This window comes from Panthera pardus, unplaced genomic scaffold (genome assembly GCF_024362965.1).
Source record: "Panthera pardus isolate Hobbes unplaced genomic scaffold, ASM2436296v1 HiC_scaffold_1, whole genome shotgun sequence".
NCBI lineage: Eukaryota > Metazoa > Chordata > Mammalia > Carnivora > Felidae > Panthera > Panthera pardus.
Window position 1 is genome coordinate 62023184 of NW_026526654.1, and position 21589 is coordinate 62044772.

At 37.0% G+C, this 21589-nt stretch overlaps 1 long non-coding RNA gene across 2 annotated transcripts in view; it reads right to left on the bottom strand.

Annotated features, from left to right (window-relative positions):
- LOC109265871 (uncharacterized) overlaps positions 1–21589 on the bottom strand; it is a 59623-nt gene that overhangs the window by 34342 nt on the left and 3692 nt on the right. Inside the window, exon 2 of one of the 2 annotated variants that reach the window (XR_008420911.1) lies at positions 20634–20770. This is a non-coding gene — a long non-coding RNA (uncharacterized LOC109265871). Of the gene's footprint in view, positions 1–15570; positions 20771–21589 lie in introns of those variants that run through there. The other variant, XR_002079388.2, reaches the window with a different exon arrangement.

The following is a 21589-nucleotide window of genomic DNA, read 5'->3' on the forward strand; positions in this document are numbered from 1 at the left end:
TTGAAAAGGAGTCCATTACTTCTAAGTTGTCATATTTATGAATGTAATGTTTTCTATAGTATTCCCTTATTATCTAAGTGCTGCATATGTAGTGACATCCATGTTTCATTCCTTATGTTGGTAATATGTGTTTTCTCTCTTTTAATTTTTGTCAGTCTTACTAAATTTTATCAATTCTATTGATTTTAAAACAAACCATTCTCTTACTTCATTGATTTTCTCTATTGCTCTCTTATTTTCAATGTAATTAATTACTGCTTTGATCTATATGAGTTCCTTCCTTTTACTTATTTGGATTTATTTTTCTCTTCTTTTGCCGGTGTCTTAAGCAAAAACTTATTTATTTTAAATTTATTTATTTAAGTAATCTTTACACCCAACGTGGGGCTCGAACTTATGACCCCAAGATCAAGAGATGCAAGCTCCACTGGCTGAGCCAGCCAGGAATTCCGCCTTAAGTAAACATTTAGATTCGTGACTTGAGTCCTTTTGTCATGTCTAATGTAAGCATTTAATGCTACAAATCTCATTCTCAACAATGTTTTATCTGCATCCAACAAATTTTGGTATGCTGTATTTTTATTTTCAGGCAATTCTATTTTAAAATATTCTTTGAGCTGGGGCATCTGGGTGGCTCAGTTGGTTAGGCGTCCAACTTCCGCTCAGGTCATGATCTTGCAGTTAGTGAGTTTGAGCCCCATGGTGGGCTCTGTAATGACAGCTCAGAACCTGGAGCCTGCTTCAGAATCTGTGTGTGTCTCTCTCTCTGCCCCTCTCCTGCTCTCACTCTCTCTCTCTCTCTCTCTCTAGAAAAATAAATAAACATTAAAAAAATTTTTAAACATTCTTTGAGATTTTCTCTGATGCATGGTAATTTTAAGTTGTGTTGTTTAATTTCTGTGTGGTTAGAGATCATCTTACTGTCATTCTAGATATTGATTTTTAGTTTGATTCCAAAGGTCCAGAAAATATACACTGTGTGATTTGACTTATTATACATTTGTGAAAGTTTGTTTTTTTTTCTTTTCTTTCTTTCTTTTTTTTTTTCCCCGAGAGAGAGCGCGGGTGCGCATGAGTTCATGAGAGAGAGAAAGTGTGCACGTGAGTTCCTGAGCATGGGGGAGGGGCAAAGGAAGAGGGAGAGACTGAATCTTAAGCAGGCTCCATGCCCAGCCCAAAGCCCAACTGGGAGCTTGATCTGGTCTTATGACCCTGAGATTATGACCTGAGCTGAAATCAAGAGTTGGATGCTTAACTGACTGAGCCACCCAGGTGCACCAAGGTTTGTTTTATGGTATAAGACATGATAGATCTTGGTAATTGTTCCATGGGCAGACAAAAAGAAATGTGTATTGTTATTATTGGGTGGAGTGATAGGTCACTCCTCGACTAGTTGTGTTGTTCAAATCTTCCCTATCCTTGTTTGTTTTCAATCTAGTAATTGTTGTTGAGAGATCATCTTGAATTCCCTAATGATAAATGAAATGTTGCCTATTTTTCCATTCAGTTTTATTAGTTTTGGTTTCAGGTATTTCAAACTCAGTTGTTTGGTTCATACACATTAAAGATCATTAATGTTTTCCTAGTCTGTTGATTTTCTTATGTATTATTTCCTTTTATCATCTCCATTCTACTTTAGAAATTTTCTTTGCTCTACCATCTACTATTTCAGATATTAATATAGTCACTTATGCTTTTTAAAAATTGATATTTGTGTAGTATATGTTTTTACAAACTTTTATTTTACTCTAGCTGTGTCCTTGAATTTGAAATGAGTTTCTTATAAACAGTATATGATGAGGTCATGTTTTTTATCTATTCTGCTGGTCTTTCTCTTTTGATTGGTATATTTAGACCATTTGCATTTAAGGTGATTATTGATATGCTAGCATTTAAGCCTCCCATTTTATTATTTATTTTTTCTTTGTTTTCTCTGGTTCTTGTGGGTTTTCCTCTTTTTCTCTTTTCTTGCCATCCTGTGAATTACCCGAACATTTTGAGGGATTCATTTGTATTTATTTGTAGTATTTTTGAATGCATATATGTGTATGTTTTTATAATGTTTCTTTCTCTTTTCTTCCTTCCTTCCTTCCTTCCTTCCTTCCTTCCTTCCTTCTTTGCTCTTTCTTTCTTTCTTTCTTTCTTTCTTTCTTTCTTTCTTTCTTTCTTCTTTCACACGAGCAGGGAAGGGGCAGAAATAGAGAGGGAGAGAGAGAATCCCAAGTGCCAGCACAGAGCCTGTCTGACGCAAGGCTGGATCTCACAAATCGTGAGTTCATGACCTGAGCTGAAATCAAGAGTCAGATGCTTACTGACTGAGCCACCCAGGAGCCCCTGTATGTTTTTTAGTGGTTGCTTTGGTATTAAAAATACATATGTGACTTATCACAGCCTACTATAATCAACGTTTTACCATTTTTGAGTGAAGTATGGAAATCTACTTTTAATCATCATTATCTTGAATATCAGGTGGTGTTATAATTTTTTTCAATTGTCAAATATGATTTACAAATGTTATGATTTATAAAATATGCCATTGTATGATTAATAACATACTTTTGTGTGTATTCATATTTCTGGTTTCTCTGTTCCTTCTTCCTTCCTAATACAAGATACTTTCTTTTATAATTTCTTTTCCAGTCTTTAAGAATAGATCTGCTAGCAACAAACTCTTTTATTTTGCCTTCATCTGAGAATGTCTTTATTTCCCCTTTCTTTCTAGAGGATGATTTTGCTGGATGTAGGCTCTACAGTTGATAGTTCTTTTCTTTTAATATTTAAAAAGTGCTGTGCCACTTGCTTCCATTCCCCATGGTTTCAGATGAGAAATCCACTGATGGATTGATATTGTCCTATAGGCAATGAGTCATTTCTTTCTCGCTTCTTTAAAGAGTTTTTCTCTGTCATTAGTTTCAAGAATTTTTTTTTAAATTTTTTTTTAACGTTTATTTATTTTTGAGACAGAGAGAGACAGAGCATGAACAGGGGGAGGGTCAGAGAGAGAGGGAGACACAGAATCTGAAACAGGCTCCAGGCTCTGAGCTATCAGCACAGAGCCCGACATGGGGCTCGAACCCACGGACCGTGAGATCATGACCTGAGCCGAAGTCAGACGCTTAAGCCGACTGAGCCACCCAGGCGCCCCGCGAGAATTTTAATTATGATGTGTCATGGAATGGATTTCTTTAGGTTTATCCCATTTGGGGTTTGCTCAGCTTCTTGAATATGTAAGTTTGTGTACAAATATGGGAAATTTTCAGCAATTATTTCCTCAAATATACATATATATTATAATATATACACATATACATATAAATGTATATTATTTCCTCAAATATACATATATATAATTTTATATATATTATTAACGTCCCATGAAGGGGGGTGGGGAGGAAGAGTCTTGAACTAAATATATATATATTTTCTTTTCTCTCTCTCTCTCTCTCTCTCTCTCTCTATATATATATATATATTCCTCCCCCACCCATCTTCATTGGGACTTTAATAATACAAATGTTGGCTATTTTGTTATTGTCCCACAGGTCCCTGAGGCTCTGTTCATTTTTTCCTCTAGTTAACTTTACTGTCTATTTTTCGAATTGAATGAATTCTACTGATCTTTCCTGAACGAAACTGATTCTATCTTCTGTTATCACCACTATACTTTGGGGTCCATCCAGTAGAACAGTTGTTTTATTTCCATTTCTGTATCTTTTAATTTTATAATTTCCACTTGGTACTTTTTTTATAAGTTTGATCTCTTTGCTGAGATTTTTTTATTTTTTTCCAGGCACTTCAGGAGACGTTATAGTAAGTTACTAAAGTAACTTAATTTGAACTTATGATTCATGTATGTTGACTTTAGTTGATTGTCTTATTCAAGTTGTGATATTTTTGGTTCTTGGTGTGACTGATACCTCTTATGGTATGCTGAACATTTTGTCTATAATATTATTAAGCACTAATATTTATTGATAATATACTTCATGCTAAACGTTGTATTATATACTACATACATTATTTCATTTAATGAGACTAGGATTTTGAAGATAAATTTTGTTGAAGCTTTAACAGTTTGTATAAAAAACACAACCAAATACACAGATGCTTGTGGAAACGTGGAGAACTTGGAGGAAATATAAAAAGGGGTAGGGGTAGAGATAAGAGTCATACTGCTTTGTTTGGTTGGTTTTTTTCCTAGCATATATTGGATTGAACAGATTTGTTTTAGTTTCTAGTCTTCTGCCATCTTTACAAAAGATAAAGAGAAAACCTCCAATGCCCCCTTTATAGTATGACAAATGTGATTTATAACAGCATCATTATTTCATAACTGAAAATGCTGTTTGTTCTTCTGGGAAAATAAATACATCAGAATTAACTTGTAGCTCTGGAGGACAGTGGGTTGCTATAACAACCAGAAAAAAATGGTGCAATAATAAATAGCTTTCTCTCAAAGATAGATAACTCACTAAAGTATGAGATCTATAAACATAGGTGTTTGTCATATAAATGCAAACAACCACCAAACACATTCATTTATTTCTTCAATAGTGAGCACCAATTCTATGTATGATGCAATGCTAGGAACAGGTGAAAAAAATAAACATGGCCTTTTTTTTGATGGAGGGCACATTCTAGTGGAGGAGATAGAAAATAAAGAGTATACGCATCAATACAGTAATATTTCCAACATGTGAGAAGAGCTTTATAGGAAATAAAACAACAGACCCTGACACTTGACAAAGCAGAGAACTCCTGTTCTTTCTATATTCCAGTACAGAATATGGATATATTATAAGTAGTGACTTTAAGTATAAGCTTTAGTAAAGTGAAGAAATAGAGAATGGGTCTTACAGTTTATTAATAAAAAATATTTAAGAAACAAAACTGCTGGGGCACCTGGGTGACTCAGTTGGTTAAGTGTCCAAATTTAGCTCAGGTCATGATCTCATGGTCTGTGGGTTCGAGCCCTGCATTGGGCTTTGTGCTGACAGCATGGAACCTGCTTCAGATTCTCTGTCTCCCTCTCTCTCTGCCCCTCCCCTGCTCTCTCTTTCTCAAAATAAATAAACACTAAACAACAACAACAACAACTAAAAAAGAATAGAAACAAAGCTGCTAGGGGAGCCTGAGTGGCTCAGTCGGTTAAGCATCTGACCTCAATTCAGGTCATGATCTCAAAGTTCGTGGGTTCGAGCCCCGCATGGGGCTCTGTGCTAATAGCTGGGAGCCTGGAATCTGCTTTGGATCCTGCATCTCCCTCTCTATCTGCCCCTCCACTGCTCACACTGTCTCTCTCTCTCTCTCAAAAATAAACATTAAAAAAAAAAGAAACAAAACTGCTAACTAAAGCATTATTATTATTTTGGCTCAAATTGGGTGGATTCAACATGAGAATAAGAATTGTTTGTGTATTTCAAAACTGGGTATTTTTTCATATCAATCATTCCTTTACTAATAACAGTCAAAAATTGGCAACAAACCTAAATGTCTTTCAGTTGGTGAATGGGTAAACAAACTGTGGTACATACATTCTATGTACTCTTCAGCAATGAAAAGGAAATTAAATATTTTTTAAAAAGATAAAAGCTTTATTGAGATATAAATTCACATACCATAAAGTTAATCTTATTTATTTACTTATTTATCAAATTTTAATATTGTATGATTAACATACAGTGTTATATTAGTTTCAGGTGTATAATATAGTGATTCAACAATTCTTTACATTACTCAGTGCTCATCATGATATGTGTGACTCTTAATCCCTTTTACCTATTTCCTCCACCCCCATCTACCTCCCTTTTTATAACCATCTGTTTGTCCTCTATAGTTAAGAGTCTGTTTTTTGGATTGTCTCTTCTTTTTTCCTTTGTTAATTTGTTTTGTTTCTTAAATTCTACATATGAGTGAAGTCATGTGGTATTTGTCTTTCTCTGGTTGACTTATTTCACTTAGCACTATACCTTCTAGAACCTTTCATGTTGTTGCAAATGGCAAGATTTCATTCTTTTTAATGGCTGAATAATAATCCATTGTGTATAATACTACCTCTTCTTTATCCATTCACCTATTGATGGACACTTGAGTTGCTTCTGTAAGTTGGCTATTGTAAATAATGCTACAATAAACATAAGGATGCATATATCTTTCAAATAGTGTTTTCATATTCTTTGGGTAAATACTCAGTAGTGGAATTACTGGATCATAGGGTATTTCTATTTTTTTTAAGTTATTTGTTTAGAGAAAGAGAGAGAGAAAGCACAGAGGAGGGGCAGATAGAGGGGGAGAGAGAATCCCAAGCAGGTTCCACGCTGTCAGAACAGCAAACAGATCTCACAAACCATGAGATCATAACCTGGGCTGGCATCAAGAGCCAGACACTTAATCTATTGAGCCACTCAGGCACCCTGATATTTCTATTTTTAATTTTTTGAGGAACCTCCATACTGTTTTCCAGAGTGGCTGCACAAGTTGGCATGCTCACCAACAGTGCATGAGCATTCTTTTTTCTCCATGTCCTCACCAGCACTTATTATTTCTTGTGTTTTTGATTTTAGCCATTCTGACAGATGAGAGGTGATATCTCATTTTGGTTTTGTTTTGAATTTCCCTGATGATGAGTGATGTGTCATGTGTCAGCCATCTGTATGTCTTCTTTGGAGACATGTCTATTCATGTATTCTGCCCACTTATTAATTAGATTTTCTTGTTTCTATGTTTCTATTTATTTCTGTTCTAATCTTTATTATTTCAGTTCTAATCTTTATTATTTCCCTATTATTATTCTTCTGCTGGCTTTAGGCTTTATTTGCTATTCATTTTCTGACTCCTTTAGGTGGAAGGTTAAGTTGTGCACTTGGGACTTTTCTTGCTTCTTGAGGTAGGCCTGTATTGCTTTATAATTCCTTCTCATGACTGCATTTGCTGCATCCCAAAGGTTTTGGATTGTCATGTTTTCATTTTCATTTGCTTCCATGTATTTTTTTTTCTTTTTTCTTTCCTGGTTAGCCAATTCATTCTTTAGTAAGATGTTCTTTAGCCTCCATGTATTTGTGGTCTTTCCACATTTTTTCTTGTTGTTGACTTCAAGTTTCATAGTGTTGTGGTCGGAAAATATGCATGGTATGATCTCAGTCTGTATTTGTTGAGGCCTGATTTGTGATGCAGTATGTGATCTATTCTGGAAAATGTTCCATGTGCACTCGAAAAGAATGTGTATTCTGTTGCTTTAGGATGAAATGTTCTGAATATATCTATTAAATCCATCTGGTCAGTGTGTCATTCAAAGCCATTGTTTCCTTGTTGATTTTCTGCTTAGATGATCTGTCCTTGGCTCTAATGGAGTGTTAAAGTCCCCTACTATTACTATATTATTATTAGTGAGTTCCTTTTTTTTAATGTTTATATTTATTTTGAGAGAGGAGAGAGAGAATGTGTGAGCAAGGGAGGGGCAGAGAGAGAGAGGGGGAGGAAGAGAGAATTCCAAGCAAGCTCTGCCCAATGCTGGGCTCAATCTCATGAACCATAAGATCATGACCTGAGCCAAAATAAAGAGTCAGATGCTTAACGAACAGAGCCACCTAGGCATGCCTCAGTGAGTTTCTTTATGTATGTTATTAATTGACTTATATATTTGGAACTCCAATTTGGGGGCATAAATATTTACAATTGTTAGATCTTTTTATGGGATAGAGCCCTTACTCATGATATAGTGCACTTCTTCACCTCGTTACAGCCTTTGGTTTAAAATCTAGTTTGTCTGATATAACTATAGCTACTCTGGCTTTCTTTTGACATCCATTAAGCATGATAGATGGTTCTCCAACCCCTCACTTTCAATTTGCAGGTGTCTTTAGGTCTAAAATGAGTCTCTTATAGGCAGCCTATCGATGGGTCTTGTTTTTTTTTTTTTTTTTTAATCCATTCTGATATTCTATATCTTTTGATTGGAGCATTTTGTCCATTTACATTCAGAGTGATTATTGGTAGATATGAATTTAGTGCCATTGTATTTCCTATAAAGTTGTTTCTGGAGATTTCCTCTGTTCCTTTCTAGTCTTTTTGTTTTTGATCTTTCCTTCCCACTCAAAGATTCCCTTTTAATATTTCTTGCAGAGCTGGTTTAATGGTCACAAACTCCTTAAAATAAAACATTAAAAAAATTTTTAAAAAATGGTCACGAACTCCTTTAGTTTTTGTTTGTCTACGAAGCTCTTTATCTCTCCTTCTATTCCAAATGACGGGCTTGCTGGATAAAGTGTTCTTGGTGGCATATTTTTCCTATATCATGCCACTCCCTTCTGGACTGCCAAGTTTCTGTGGATAGATCTCCTGCTAACCTTATTTGTCTCTCCTTGCATAGGGATTTTTTCCCGCCTTGCTGATTTCAAGATTTACCCCTTTTCTATTTTGCAATTTTCACTAGGATATGTCTTTGTGTTGGCTGGCTTTTGATTTTGATGGGAGTTCTCTGTGCCTACTGGATTTGGATATTTGTTTCCTTCCCCAGATTAGGGAAGTTTTCAGCTATAATTATATAAGAAGAATCTCTTCTTCTGGGACTCCTATGATACTAATGTCTTTATCCTTTATGGAGTCATTGATTTTTCCTAAGTCAAAATTTATGATTTGATATTTTTCTGTCCTTTTCTGATGCATTATTTTCCATAATTTTCTATTCTATATCACTTCATATCATATATCATAATTTTATATTCCTCTGCTTCTTCCATATTTGTGATCTTACAACCAGTCCGTTTTGTATCTCAGTTATAGCATTTTTAATTTTGGCCTGACTAGTTTTTAGGTCTTTTATCTCTGCAGCAAGGGACTCCCTGGTGTCTTCTATGCTTTTCTCAAGCCCAGCCAGTATCCTTCTGATTTTTTAAAATTTGGTTCAGTCATATTACTTATGTCTGTTTTGATTAGATCCCTGTCCATGACCTTTTCTTATTCTGTCTTTTGGAATAAATTCCTCCATATTGGCATTTTGTCTAGTTCTCTGTCTTCTGTGTTAGGAAAGCCTGTTATGTTTTGTGCTCCTGAGAGTAATGGCTATATTAAGTAGAGGTCATATACTGTCCAGGGCCTGGCAATCCAGGAAGTGTTTCTGGTGTATGCTGTGTGCACTCTGCTGGTGTGTTTTGGCTGCTCTTTTACTTATGTGAATCCTCTGCAGAGTTTCTCCTTGCCTGTAGTGGGGAGTGTTTGGACTTTGTCCATTGTGTGGCGAGTTTTAACCAGGTGTGCTTTGGTCTGCTTGTTAAAAGAGGCTAGATCCTATTTCCCCTAGAGCTGAAGCTTTGCAGCACTCCATGGTCAGTAGACTTGGTGCCTAAGGGGGATTTGTGCTGGTCTTGAGGGGGAGGGAGGAGCAGGCTGATGCTCTGGCTCTCAGGCACACTTGACCTAGTAAAAAAGCATCTGCAGGGTACAGAGGGGTGGGGCTTGGTGTAAGCAACTCAAACATCCACTCTGGGCACTGTGCTGCTCACAGAAGTCCTTCTGTGTTGCTCGGCGGGGGGAGGGAGGGAATGCATCAGCCCCCTCTCTCTCATCCCTGGAGAGGGGAATTTGTGCCCACTGCTGTTCAGGAAGCCCTCAGAGAAGAGTGGACAATCTCACCTCATGTGTCACAGGCATCTCTCAGATCCCTGTGTTCATCCTGTGTCTGAGCTGTCTGCCCACCTGGAGGCGCAGTGCTCCTGTTTTATCTCAGGTGCACCAGCAGGATTTCAAAACTCCAAATTTAAGGGACCTGGTGTGGCGTGGGACCTGCTCTGATCCTCTGGGGGAGGGTCTTGCCACACTATGGCTGGTGCCAGTTTGTCCCAGAAGGGCAGTCTCATGAACATACAGGGGCTTAGAGTTTATGATAAAGTGCAGCAAAAAGTTGGCTTCCCGGTTAGCTGTCCTCAGCAAGTGTCTCTGCTCGTGCTAGTGAATGGAGCTGTGCAATAGTGCCCACTGGCTCTTTTGTCCCCTGAGAGGCAGGGCCACCTGTCCCAAATGCACTCCAAGAAAGGACACTGTCTCTCCAGTGTGTCCCATAGGATCTTCAGACCACACTGTCCACTCCCAGGCCTATGTGCTCCTTCACAGGAGCATTGCTAGGCTTACCAGGCTCCACCCCCATTATGGCATGGACTTCTGAAACTTCAGTCTTTGAGCTCTGCTGCTTGTAAAAACTTGTGATAATCAGCCCTTTTTGGTTTCCCAGTCAATTGTTTTGGGGAAATGTTTTTCTTATGCAATTTCCTGCGTGCTGTGCGCTCTCTCCCCCTTTTTGCATGATTAGGGCTCCCTTCCCTCCACAGCACTTAAGATTCTTTTCTCCCCCAAATAACATCTCCACATCTCCTACCTCCCATGATGTGGCCTATTCTCTCCCTCTAGTCATGTAGTTTGTTCTCTTAGTCCTCAGATTGATTTCTTGTGTGTTCAGAATGATTTGATATATATCTAGCTGTATTCCAGAATGAGACAAGCATAGGGTCCTCTCACCACTCTGCCATCTTCACTAACTCCTTCCCATTAATTGGATTTTTCTTTGATGTTGAATGGTATAAGTTCTTTTTATTTTTGGATACTAACCATATATCAGATATGTCATTTGCAAATATCTTCTCCTATTCAGTAGGTTGTCTTTTAATTTTGTTGGTTGTTTCCTTCACTGTGAAGCTTTTTATTTTGATGTAGCCCCAATAGTTTGCTTTTGCTTTTGTTTCCTTTACCTCAGGAAGAATATCTAGAAAAATATTGCTATGTTCAAGTCAGAGAAATTACTACCTGAGCTCTCTTCTAGGATTTTCATGGTTTCAGGTCTCACATTTAGGTCTTTAGTCTATTTTGAGTTTATTTTTGTGTACGATATAAGAAAATAGTCTAATTTCATTCTTTTGCATGTAGCTATCCTGTTTTCCCACACGATTTATTGAAGAGACTTTTTCCCATTGCATATTCTTGTCTCCTTAGTGAAAGATAAATTGACCATAAAAGCATGGGTTTATTTCTGGGCTCTCTATTCTGTCCCATTGATTTACGTATTTTTGTGCCAGTACCATATTACTTTGATTACTACAGATTTGCAGTATAACTTGAAATATGGGATTTTGATACTTCCAGTTTTGATCTTCTTTTTCTAGATTGCCTTGGCTATTCAGGGTCTTTTCTGGTTCCATACAAAATTTCAGATTATTTGTTCTAATTTTGTGAAAAATTTTGGTATTTTGATAGTGATTGCATTAAATATGTAGATTGATTTTTGTAGTATGGACATTTTAACAGTATTTTTTCTCCTAATCCATGAACATGGACTATCTTTCCATTTGTTTGTGTCATCTTCAATTTCCTTCATCAGTGTTTGTTTTCAGAGCACAGGTTTTTCACCACCTTGGTTAAGTTTATTCTTACGTATTTTATTATTTTTGGTGCAATTATAAATGGAATTATTCTCTTGATTTCTCTTTCTGCTACTTCATTATTACTGTATACAAATGCAGTGGATTTCTGTATATTGATTTTGTAACCTGAGACCTCACTGAATTCATTTATCAGTTCTAGTAGTGTTTTGGTGGAGTCTTTAGGGTTTTCTCTATATAGTATCATGTCATCTGCAAATAGTGACAGTTTTACTTCTTCCTTACCAATTTGGATGTATTTTATTTCATTTTGTTGTCTGCTTGCTGTGGCTAGGATTTCCAGTACAATGTTGAATAAACGTTGTGAGGGTGGGCATCTTTGTTGTGTTTCTAATCATAGGGGAAAGCTTCCAGATTTTCACCATTGAGTATGATATTCACTATGGGTTTTGCATATATAGTCTTCATTATGTTGAAGTATGTTGCCTATAAACCTACTTTGTTGAAGGTTTTTATCATGAATGGATGTTGTACTTTGTCAAATGCTATTGTACATCTCCTGAAATGATCATATAGTTTTTATCCTTTCTTTTGTTGATGTGATATATCACGTTGATGGATTCGTGAATACTGAACCACCCTTGCATTTCAGAAATAAACCCTACATGATCGTGATGAATGATTTTTTTAATGTACTGTTGGGAGCACCTGGGTGGCTCAGTCGGTTAAACATCTGACTTTGGCTCAGGTCATGATCTCACAGTTCGTGTGTTCGAGCCCCATGTCAGGCTCTGTGCTGACAACTTGGAGCCAGAGCCCACTTTGGATTCTGTGTCTCCCTCTCTCTCTCTGCCTCTCCCCCTCTCATGCTCTGTCTCTCTCTCTCAAAAATATATTTATTTATTTACTTATTTATGAGAGAGAGAGAGAAAGAGACAGATCACGAATGCAGGGGCAGAGAGAGAGGGAGACACAGAATCCAAAGTGGGCTCCAGGCTCCCAGCTGTCAGCACAGAGCTTTACATGGGGCTGGAACACAGGAACTGTGAGATCATGACCTGAGCCAAAGTCAGATGCTTAACCGACTGAGCCACCCAGGTACCCCTCAGTTTGCTAATAGTTTGATGAAGGTTTTTATATCTATCTTCATCAGAGATACTGGCCTGTAGTTCTCTCTCTCTCTCACTCTCTCTCTCTCAGTGTCTTTATCTGGTTTTGTTATCAGGGTAATTAACTGCTGGTAATCACTCTGTTCAAATTTTCTAGTTTTTCCTGATACAGTTTTAGAAGGTTATATGTTTCTAGGAACTTATCCATTTCTTGTAGGTTGTCCAATTTGTTGGCATAAAATTTATCATAATTATCTCTTATTATCCTTTATATTTCTGTAGTGTTGGTTGTTATTTCTCCTCTTTCATTTCTGATTTTCTTTTAGTCCTCTCTGTTTTTAATGAGTCTAAGTATTTATCAATTTTGTTGATCTTTTCAATGAACTAGCTTCTGGTTTCATTGATCTGTTTTATTATTATTTTTTAGCTTCTATTTCATTTATTTCTGTTCTAATCTTTATTATTTTCTTTCTTCTACTGGTTTTGTTTATTCTTTTGTTTAGCTCCTTCAGGTGTAAGCTTAAGTTGTTTATTTAGATGCTTCTTGAGGTAGGCCTGTTTTTCTATAAACTTATATCTTAGGACAGCTTTTCCTATATCTCAAAGATTTTGGACTATTGTGTTTTCATTTGTTTCCATGTATTTTTTAATTTTCTCTATGATTTCTTTGTTGACTCATTCATCATCTAGTAGCATGTTATTTAACCTCTATGTATTTGTGTTCCTTCCAGATTTTTTTTTTTTTTTTTTTGTGGTTGATTCTAATTTCATAGTGTTGTGGTTGGAAAAGATGCATGGTATGACTTTGATCTTTTTCATTTGTTGAGACTTGTGTTGTGGCCTACTATGCAATCTATTCTAGAGAATGTTCCATGTACACTTGAAAAGGATGTGTATTCTGCTATTTTAGGATGGAGTGTTCTGAATATATCTTTTAGATCCATCTGGTTTAATGTGTCATTCAAGGTCACTGTTTCCTTTTTTATTTTCTGTCTGAAGTATCCATTGATGTAATTCGGGTGTTAAAGTCCCCTACTATTATGGTATTACTATTGATTACTTCCTTAATGTTTGTTATTAGCAGCTTTAAGTATTTGGGTGTTCCCATGTTCAATGCATAAATCTTTATAATTATTATATCTTCTTTTTGTTCTCTTTATGATTATATAGTATCCTTCTTTGTTTCTTGTTACAGCTTTTGTCTTAATGTCTATTTTGTTGATATAAACATTGCTATCCCAGCTTTCTTTTCACTCCATTTGCATGATAAATGCTTTTCCTTCCTGTCACTTTCAACCTGCATGTGTCCTTAGCTCTGAAATGAGTCTCTTGTAGGCAGCATATGAGTCTTCCTTTTTCATCTATTCCATTTCCCTATATCTTTTTTTTTTTATCACCCTATGTCTTTTGATTAGAGCATTTAAACCATTTACGTTTGAAATAATTACTTACAGGTATGTATTAATTGGCATTTTGTTACATGTTTTGTTTTTGTAGTTCTTTGTTCCTTTCTTCTTTCTCTCTTTTCTATCATGGTTTGCTGACTTTCTCTAGTCATATACTTGGATTCCATTCTCTTTATATTTTTCAAATTTATTATAGGTTTTTAACTTGTAGTTGCTATTATGTTTATTATATAATACCTTATGCACATATCAGTCTATATTAAGTTGATAGTAGCTTTAGTTTGAACCCATTATAAAACTATAATTTATCCCTTTCCCCCTATATTTTAGGTATATGGTGTCATAGTTTACATCCTTTTGTTTTCTGGATCCTTTGATTTTTATCAATATACTTATTTTTACTGCTTTGTGCTTCCTACTTCTTACTCCTTCTTACGTCTTACCTACTTCTTACTCCTGTTTATGGTTTTTCCTGTCCACTCAAAGAGTCCCCTTTAACAATTCTTTACATTAAAAAAAAAAATCTTTATTTATTTTTTTGAGAGGGAGAGAGACAGAGTGTGAGGAGGGAAGGAGCAGAGAGAGAGGGAGACACAGAATCCGAAGCAGGCTCCAGGTTCTGAGCTGTCAGCACAGAGCCCCACACAGGGCATAAACTCACAAAAGCGAGTTCATGACCTGAGCCAAAGTTGGACACTTAACTGAGCCACCCAGTCGCCCTTACCCCCTTTAACAATTCTTATAGGTCTGGTTTAGTGGTCATGAATTCCTTTAACTTTTGTTTGTCTGGGAAACTTTTCATTTCTCCTTCTATTCTCAATGTTAGCCTTGCTATATAGAGTATTCTTGGTTGTAGGTTCTTTTCTTTCAGCACTTTGAATCATGCCACTCTTTTCTAGCATGCAGTGTTTCTGCTCCTAAATCAGCTGTTAGCCTTATGGGGTTTCTTTTGTATGTAAACGTATTCTTTTGTCTTGGTAGTTTAAAAATTCTCTTTATCCTACTTTTTGCCATTTTAATTACTATGTGTCTTGGTGTGGACCTCCTTGGGTTGATTTTGTTGGGTTGTGTGCCTTCTGGATCCAGAAGTCTGTTTCCTTCTCCAGATTCAGTTAAGTTTTCCACTATTATTTTTTCAAATACATTTTCACACCTTTTTCTCTCTCTTCTTCTGGGATCCCTATAAATGTTAATCTTATTTATTAAAAAATGTTTTTAATGTTTATTTTTGAGAGAGAGAGAGAGAGAGAATGTGAATGAGGGAGTGGCAGAAAGAGAGGGAGACACAGAATCCGAAGCAGGCTCCAGACTCTGAGCTGTCAGCATAGAGCCTGATGCAGGGCTCGAACTTGTGGACTGTGAGATCATGACCTGAGCTGAAGTTGGAAGCTTAACTGACCGAGCCACCCAGGCACCCCCATAATGGTAATCTTATTATGCTTGATGGTTTCTCTGAGTTCCTTCAATATATTTTCATTTTTTATTATTCTTTTTTCTCTCTCTTCTTCAGCTTGATTGCTTTCCATAGTGTATTTGAAATTTCAGTTATTGAGTTCTTCATCTCTGGTTCTTTTTTACAATTTCTATCTCTTAAAAAAATTTTTTTTAAGTTTATTTATTTTGAAAGAGAGGGAGAACACACACACAAGCTGGGGAGGGGCAGAGAGGAGAGACAGAATCCCAAACCGGTTCTGCACCATCTCTTTATTGATGGTCTCACTGATGTCCTCCACTCTCTTCTCCAGTCCAGTGAGCATCTTTATGGCCATTACTTTAAATACAGAGAAAGACAGGTATGTTTTCACTCTTATGTGGATCCTGAGAAACTTAACAGAAGACCATGGGGGAGGGGAAAGGGAAAAAAAAAAGTTAGAGAGGGAGGGAGCCAAACCATAAGAGACGCTTAAAAACTGAGAATAAACTGAGGGTTGATGGGGGGTGGGAGGGAGAGGAAAGTGGGTGATGGGCATTGAGGACGGCACCTGTTGGGATGATCCCTGGGTGTTGTATGGAAACCAATTTGACAATAAATTTCATATTAAAAAAAATAAATACTCTATCAAGAAAAAAAATTCTCTATTAGTCATATTACTTATCTCTGTTTCAATTAGCTCTCTTGTGAGTTTCTCCTGTTCTTTTACTTGGGACGCATTTTTCTGTCTCCTCATTTTGTCAAATTCTCTGTATCTATGTGTTAGGAAAGTCAGCTACATCTCCCCCTCTTACAAGTAGTGGCCTTAGGAAGAAGAGATCCTGTAGTGCCCTGCAGCGCAATGTCTCCTGCTCACCAGAACCTGATTCTTCAGGGGTTTATCTAATGTGTATTGCATACATCCTACTGTTGTGGGTGAACAACATTTGCCTTCAGTCCAGTCATCTGCAATGGTTTTCTTTGCCTTTTGTGGTAAGATTTCATCTCTGTGTTGCTAGTGGGCCAGTCTGGGGCTGCCTTGGCCTTGTGTTGAGTCAGATAAGACATTTGCCAGAGCTGTGGTAGCTCTGAGCTACAGGGTGTCCCCCTGTATTGTCTTCTGAGAAGCTTTTGTTGGTGGGTGTGGCCTGCAGTTAGACCAGATGTCTGCCCCCAGCCTACTGGTGGGGCATTAGTTAGACTGATATGTGTGGTTATCTTTCCTTTTCCTTAGGGCAGGAGTCACTTTGGAGTGGTGCTCCTGTTTGCACAGTGCCAAGCCTGTGGCACTGCTTTGGATTGACTCCTGCCAAGGGCATGTTGGAGGAAAGAGGTCTGTAGAAGAACACAGGGTCTAGACATGCAGTTAGCAAGGTTGGTGCTGGTCCTTTGAGGGAGAGGCCTTGTACCTGGGAAAACTCTTGCCAAGGCTGGGATGGAGGGCATGTATCTGCAGAACATGGGTAGTAGCAGGGCACACTGTTACCAAGTTAGGTGGAGAGTGTTGGCACTGTGCTGGTTACCATAGGTGTCTGTACATCTAGGTTGGGTCTTTGGGGAGGGAAATGGCACTTGGCCACCAGTCAGATGTTTATGGAGAGGTCACCCAAAGATCCCCATCCCTCTAGCACATGCTCTGAGATTGATATTTAAAGTGCTAGGTGTTAAAGTTATGGGGATTTGTCTTTCTAGTGTGGGTTCCCCATGCCTGGGGTACCTGATGGGGGTCTGCTCCTCTCTCTTCTTTTTGCCCAGTGGCATCCCTCCCTCCCAGGGACTGTGACTTCTGGTCACATCTCTATCCTTCCTACTCTCTTTAGTGTGGTCTCTTGTCTATATTTAACTGTGGAGAGACTGTTCTGCCAGGCTTTGGGGCATTTTCTGGGTTATTTACACTGATGTGGGTGTTATCTAGGTGTATTCATGGGACGAGGTGAGTCTAGGATCCTCCACTCCACCATCTTCCTTGGAAGTCTCCACCAAGTTCATCATTTTACAGTTTACAATTCACTCAATTTTAGTATAGTCATGATGTAAAAACTAGATATCTAATCTAGTTAGGTGTTGTGTAACAATCACCATGAATTTCAAAATATTTTCAGTGCCCTCCCCAAACTCCATGCCTATTAGCAGTGAATGTCTGTTTCCTCCTGACACTCCATATGCTTAGCCCCGCAGTCCAGTTAACTACCAATGTACTTTCTGTCTCCGTGTTTTTGGCTGTTCTGGATATTTCATTTAAATGGAATCATACAATATGTGTCCTCTGTGTCTGGCTTCTTTTGCTTAACAAAATGTTTTCAAGGTTCATCCAGCCATAACATGTATCAGAACTCTAGTCCTACTTATGGCCAAATAATATTCCATTGCATTGATATTGGCATTTTTCCATCCATTTATTACTTGGTGGGCATTTAGTTTTTTCTACTCTTTGTCAGTTATGAATAATGCTTCTATGAACATTTGTGTACCAGTTTTTTCTAGATGTATGTTTTCAATTCTCTTGGGTATATGCCTAAAAGTGATAGTTTTGGGTCATATGGTAACTCTGTTTAACTTTTTGAGAACTGCAAATGGTTTTCCAAGGCAACTGCACCATTTAGGTTCCCAGCAGCAGGTTATGGGGATGTAATTTTTTCCATATCCTTCCCAGAACTTTTTATTTTCCAGTTTCTTGATGTTCTTGTTTATTTCATTTCATTTTTTAAAAAAGATTTTATTTTTAAGTAGTCGCCACACTCGGTGAGGGGCTTGAACCCACAACCCTGTAATCAAGAGTCACATGATCCACTGACTAAGCCAGCCAGGCACCCCTCATTTTGTTTTTGATTCCAGCAATCCATGAGGGTATGAAGGGGTATCTCAATATGATTTTGATTTTGTATTTCCTTTAATGACTATTGACGTTGAACATTTTTTTCTTGTGCTTGTTGGCCACTTGGAGAAATGTCCATACAAACCCATTCTTCACTTTCAATTGGGTTGTTTATATTTTTATGATTGAATTGTATGAGTTCTTTATATATTCTAAACACAAATCTCTTATCCGATATATAATTTGACAATATTTTCTCTGTTTACATTGTCTTTTAATTTTATTGATGGTATCATATGAAGAACAAAAGTTTAATTTTGATTAAGTCCAATTTACCTATTTTTTTGTTTTGTTGTGTCACTGATTTTTTTTCCCCCAAAAGCCCTGTATGTTAAGCTTTTTTCACAGAGTGTACTCTGAAATAGGTCAAATAAAGATGAGTCCTGGTAATGGAGCTTTTAAAGTGAGCCATCAGAGAGGCAAATCTCTGGGGATAGGGCTTTTAGGGATCTCCAAATCCATTATGTCTCCTCCGGTGGCTGCTAAATTGCTGTTTTTTACAGGTACTATAGTTGTGAAACTGTTGAATTTAAGGCTCCCATAAAGCTGAGGAGAGAGGGATGGGATTAGGGTGTGTTAAAATGCCACCAGACTTATTGTTCTTATTAAGATTCATCTGTTTTTCTTGAATAAACACTTCTCAGAATGTAGTGGGCCTCTAGTTAATTTCCATAGTTCCAATAAATTTATTTTAAGAGTTTTTGTTAGTGTTTTCATTGCTTTTATGGAGGAGAAGATTTTGCGGGGATTGTTACTACATTTGGAATGTCTACATCAAAAAGTGAATTACTGATAAACAGAAAATTTGGATACATCTCAGGAAAATTGCTGGGTGAAAAAAAAAAAGTCTCAGAAGGTTACATACCATATGGTTCCATTTACATAACATTCTGTTAATAAAAAAAAATTATAGGTATGGATTACAGTCTAGGGTTGGTAAGGGTTATGGAAGTGAGGAGGGAAAAGGTGTGTTTATAAAAGCATAGCAGTTATGAAAGTCCTAGATGGCACCTTCTTCCAATAGAAGGCTATTTCATCTACACTGAAAATCTGTTGTTTAGTGTAGCCACCTTCATTAATTATTTTAGTTAGATCTGGATAACTTGCTGCAGCTTCTATACCAATACTTACTGCTTCACCTGGCACTTTTATGTTATGGAGACAGCTTCTGGTTTTTTTTTTTTTAATGTTTATTTTTATTTATTTTGACAAAGACAGAGAGAATCCAAAGCCGACTGTGCTGTGAGCATGGAGCCCAACGCAGGGCTTGGGCTCATGGTTTGTGAGATCATGACCGGAGCGGGAATCAAGAGTCAAAGGCTTAACCAACTGAGCCACCCAGGTGCCCTGAGACAGCTTCTTTCCTTCAGCCTCATAAATCAATATCTGCTTGCTTCACATTTTTTTCTGCAGCTTCCTCACCTCTCTCAGCCTTCCTAGAACTGAAGACAGTTAGGGTTTTGCTCTAGATTAGGCTTTGGCTTAAGGGAATGTTGTGCCTCTTTGATCTTCTATCCAGACCACTAAAACAGCAATAAGGCTGTTTCACTTTCTTATCATTCGTGTGTTCAACGGAGTAGCACTTTTAATTTCCTTTAGGAACTTTTCCTTTGTGTTAAAAACTTAGCTGTTTGGTGCAAGAGACCTAGCTTTTGGCCTATTTTGGCTCTTGACATACCTTCCTCACTGAGCATAATCATTTCTAGCTTTTGATTTAAAGTGAGAGAAGTGCAGCTCTCCCTTTCCTTTGACCACTTAGAGGACACTGCAGGGTTACTCAATGGCCTAATTTCAATATTGTTGTATCTCAGGGCAGAGGGAGAACCAAGGAGAGGATGACAGGGAAACAGCAGGTGGGTGGAGCAGTCAGAACACACAAAACATTTATCAATTAAGTTTTCCATCTTATATGCGTGAGATTTGTGGTACCTCAGAACAGTTACTATAGTAACACCAAAGATTATAGACCACCATAACAAGTATAAGAGTGAAAATTCAGAAATATTGCAAGAATTACCAAAATGTGACAGAAACACAAAGTGAGCAGATGCTATTGGAAAAATGATGCCAATAGATAGACTCAGTGCAGGAATGCCACAAACTTTCAATTTGTAAAAAACAAAAACAAAAACAAAAAAACAACCCCCCCCCCCGATATCTGTGAAGTACAATAAAACAAAGCACAGTAAATCAAAGTGTGCCTGTATTACAAAACTATAATAATTATAACCGTATACCACTGGCGTAAATATAGACACACAGATCAATGGAACATAGTAGAGAGCCCAGAAAAAAACTCCTGCATATAAAGGCAATCAATATTTGGCAAGGGAGCCAAGAATACCCAATGAGAGAAGGAGAGTCTCTAACAAATGGTGCTGGGAAAACTTGATGTAACCACATAGAGAAAAATGAACAGGATCCTGAGCTTAGAGATCTTATTTTAAATACTTGGTTGTGCCTCACCTTTCTCCAAATCTTCTGAGTCTCCTGACAAGCAATTCGGTTGACTGATTCCAGCTCTCCATCCTTTATCTTCTCTTGAACGTTCACAAACACAGCTGGTAGACAGCCAGCATGGAAAAAAGGAAGGACCTGAGTTCCTAGAAAATCAGAAACTGACTGTATTAAGAGTCTTCGACATTTCAGAGACCTCAAACATTATATCATAGTTATTTTCATATTGATTCCAGCTGTGATTCAAAATTTCATGATGAGAAATGTATACAGACTTTTGATAAATTTAGATTATATTTTGAAGTAAAATGACATAATCATATCTTTAAATCTGAACCTCAATACTGTGCAAACTGATTCAAATTTAGAGACTGCTTTATTGCTCCTCAAACATATATTAAAAAGGTTTTCAGTAAACACATAGAATCGAGGTAGTGTTTGAGAAAGTACACTTTATTATTACCTTGACATATTTAATATCATAGCTGTGAATTTAAATGTAAGAAAACTTTGACATTTATTAAATTAGCTCAGTGCTCTGATTTCAGATTACTGAACTGTATCTGAACTGAAATGGTCAAAATATAATACTGAAGATAAATAGTATAAATATCAAATATAATATTAAAAATAAATGTATAATGTAATACTAAAAAATCATACTATGTCTTTTGATATATAAAATTTATAATTTCATCACTGGAGGTTTTCTTGGGTTTTATTTTGAACTAAAACTAATTTTTCATTTTCTTCCTCAATTATGCTGAGATGACTTTGTGTTAAGTCTGGAAATCTCTTTATTCAGAGTTCTTAGTATGGGGTGCAGAGATTCCAGATTTAGTGCTCTATGGTGCATAAAAACTAGATTGGAGGACAGAATATATCTCAAGTAGAACAACTGAGATTTTACTTTCCCAGTCCTATGCTTATGGTGGTGTACATGTCAAAAAATGGTGTAGATTTCA